The sequence below is a fragment of the Hylobates moloch genome, unplaced genomic scaffold (genome assembly GCF_009828535.3).
Source record: "Hylobates moloch isolate HMO894 unplaced genomic scaffold, HMol_V3 SCAFFOLD_8, whole genome shotgun sequence".
In the NCBI taxonomy this organism is placed as follows: Eukaryota; Metazoa; Chordata; class Mammalia; order Primates; family Hylobatidae; genus Hylobates; species Hylobates moloch.
Window position 1 is genome coordinate 68,676,766 of NW_026652283.1, and position 3,407 is coordinate 68,680,172.

Consider the following 3,407-nt stretch of genomic DNA (forward strand, 5'->3'; position numbering starts at 1 on the left):
TTTCTACCCACCTAGCCTCAGGTAGTGTTGGATGCAGGAGCAGACCCTGCTCCTGAAAGCTGTGACATGGGGGAGCAGGGCAGCTCCTGTCTTGTTCCCAAGCAGCTGACTCCCAGAGAGGAGGAAGGGCAGATGCTGGAAAGTACAGGCTAAACTTCTTCCCTAAACTGCACTGGGGCAGAACGAATGAAGGGATAAAGAGAGGCCAGGACTGTTACTCTAACAGAACTCTGTCTACATGGAGGCAAGCATCAGGAACAGTGATTACTCCTTGACTAACATTTTCCATTATTTCTTAATAGGTCATGTGTTTCCCTTCCTCTGTATCCTGTTTAACATCTATCCTATCTGAAATGCCCTTTCAGTGCTCACTTCAGCAGCACATTTACTAAAATTGGAAGGATACAGAGAAGATTAGCATGGCCTCTGTGCAAGGATGAAATGTCCTCTCAATCATCATCATTTATCTGAATTTCATGTGTCCTTAAAAACCAGGTGGAGTTTGACTTCCTCAGTGGAGTCTTCTCTGACTGCTGCTGTGGGTAAACTTTCCCTGTACCAAGAGCAATCTGCTCAGAGTCCCCATAGCAGTTCTCCAAAGCCTGATTGACACCGACATTACCCGCAAGAGAGTTTACCCACACCAAAACCTTGGCCTCACTCTTGGAGAATCTGATCAGATCTTGAGCGGAGTTTAAGAATCTGTATTTTTAAAAAGTCTCTTGGGATAGTTCTAATAATCTGCCTTGTCCAGAAACCACCATCCAGTCATTATTTGCATGAACCTTTTGACACTCACAGCCCTGGTTGTAAGAGGAGAGAAATGTATCTCACAAAGTAAAAGGGTTACACAAAGGTGCATAGGATATAGAGCACAGAGGAGCTTAGTTGGGATGGGCATCATGGAAAAGAGGCTTAAACATGGGTGAGGAGACAATGGTGCCAATTGTGGGGAAGTAGTGGGGATAACCTCCAGCAATTTCTCTGCAGCCAAAAATGACCTCAGATATCAAGAGGGCATAAGAGAATTATATGACTGTTGTCTGTAAAGGAGTATGATCATAATACCTTTGTAGAGTTGTTGGGTGAATTAAGTAAAAAAGTATACAAAGTATATAATGCACCTAGCATACTTCCCAAAATGTAGAAGACACAGCAGTCCCTCTTTATTCATGGTTTCACTTTTTATGGTTTCGGTTACATGTGATCAACTGCAGTCTAAAAATACTAAATAAAAAATTCCAGAAGCAAACTATTTATAAGTTTAAAATTGCATGCTGTTCTCAGTACCATGATGAAATATTGCTCCGTGCCACCCGGGACATGAACAATCCCTTTTTCCAGTGTATATACCTGCCCATTATGATATAGGAATAAACACTGTATATAGGGTTCTGTACAATCTGCAGCTTTAAGCATCCACTAGGGGTCTTTGAACTTATTCTTTGCCAATAACGGGGGACTACTGTACAGTGAATACAACTTGGAATGTCACTGTAACCCAGATTTAATTTTGTGCCTATAATGCTTGCCTGTGGAAAGAAAATGGGACAAGTAATAACAAAATCACATATGGATAGAAGAAACACTGATATTCTCATTTTGTTCATATATTGATTTTTGCTGACTTTCATTAGTTCATCGTGCTTTCTTTTAGCTTTTTGAGCATATTTAAAACAGTTGTTTTAAAGTCTTTGTCTATAAGCCAAATGTCTGTGTTTCTTCAGAGATGATTTCTGCCACTTTATTTTCTTCCTTTGAACAAGCTATGTTTTCCTGTTTCTTTGTACGCCTTGTAATTTTTGTTGAAAATTGGTTATTTGGAAAAACAGCTCTGTGGATCTGTGGTCTGTAGTCTCTTGCAGCTTTCATGAGCAGCCCTGCCACTTCTTACTTAAGTTCCAACTTGGGTGAGACAGAGAACCATCCTTCATGGAGCTCCCAGACATGTTGGAACATTGCAACTCAGGTCTTCGCTGCTCTTCTGATTCAAAGAAGGGAATGGGAAACCGGGTTGCCCTTCCTCCAGGCCCACTGTACCATGCTGGGGAGGGTGTAGGAGAAGGGCAAGTGAATCACCATGAATTCGCCTCCTATTTTGAATGTAGCTTTTCCTTGATTAAATGTTTGCTTGGTTGCTGTAGACTTTTGACTGTTTTCAGAACTCCTGTAAGGTCCTGTATTTTAGCCAGTTTCTGTTTGTTTTTTGATGTTTCCTTGGAGAAATGAGGGATGGACTATCCTAGTCCACCATTTTTATATCAGTCCTTCTTGGTCATCCCTTTTAGTTATCTTTCAGGATGTCACTACTATTTTTCTAAAAAAAATTAGGATTGCAGACATAATATTTTAAAGAATAATACAATTATTGAAGTGATGGAAACCATTTTGCCCAAATCTTTTTTTTCTTTTCTTTTCTTTTTTTTTTTTTTTTTTTTTTTTTTTGGTGAGGAAGTGAAGGCTTCCTTCTGGAAAGGGAAAGAGACTCCTCTGAAGTCACACAATCGTGAGTGGCAAATAGGAGCCTCAAACCCTGATTTTCTAGCTGGATGTCCAGTGGGATCAGCGTAAGAAATACATGTGACCCCTGAAAATGTCCAGTAGGCAGATTTTAGCGATGCAGGCAGGATTTAATGATGCCAGCACTGCTCTCATCCTGTGTGCCTTGTGCCCTTCCCCATCCTGCACACCCTTTACCTCTTCACGGTCAGTAGCGATCATTTCTAGTTCTTCATGTTAATTAAAGCAGTGCTGACGTGGCTGCTCAGATAGGAAGTGCTGCAGCTGTTTTTCTCTTCTCTTCTTACAGGTATTGCCTTTGGAAGTTCCCCAACAACTGTCTGAGAGTGCTGCTGATATCAGGGAAGATAGAGTGGAGCGTGATCCTGCACCATTATCTCAGGACATGCAGACTTTTGTTAGGTGACTGTTGTAGCTATCGGGCCCAAAGACTTTAGAGCTTCATAGAACCTGAGATAGAGATTGGACAGGTCCTTTTAGAAAGCTGTTCAGGTGACCTAAAAATTTGATTTAAGAACATTTTTCACTGACAACTATTTTCCTCCAAAATTGTATGTTCTGTATCTTGCTTTTGCACTCATTTTATTATCAATAGTAGTATTAGTGAAAGTGGTGGCTGTAGTAGCAATACCAGTAATGCTTCTTGGCTATGCAGTAGATGTTTTATGGATAAGTAGTCCTGGGGAATCTTACAAAACTAAGGGCCTGTTCTTCCAAAAAGTGTAGATACAAATAAACATACAATTATGAGATTGTAAGAATTTTACAAGCCTCCTAAAATCTAGACCTCAGATTAAGACACCCCTGTGGACAGATAATACCATTAGCTTATTTGCCATGCTGTTATGGATAAGCCAGTTTGCCTGGTTTCTATTTTTCTCACATGT

The 3,407-nt window shown here is 40.5% G+C and overlaps 1 non-coding gene across 1 annotated transcript; it reads left to right on the forward strand.

Moving 5' to 3' along the window:
* The first annotated feature begins 364 nt into the window (after positions 1 to 364).
* On the forward strand, positions 365 to 467 carry LOC116473936 (U6 spliceosomal RNA). Its single transcript, XR_004249498.1, has one exon. It is a non-coding gene; the product is annotated as a U6 spliceosomal RNA (small nuclear RNA).
* The last annotated feature ends 2,940 nt before the right edge of the window (positions 468 to 3,407 follow it).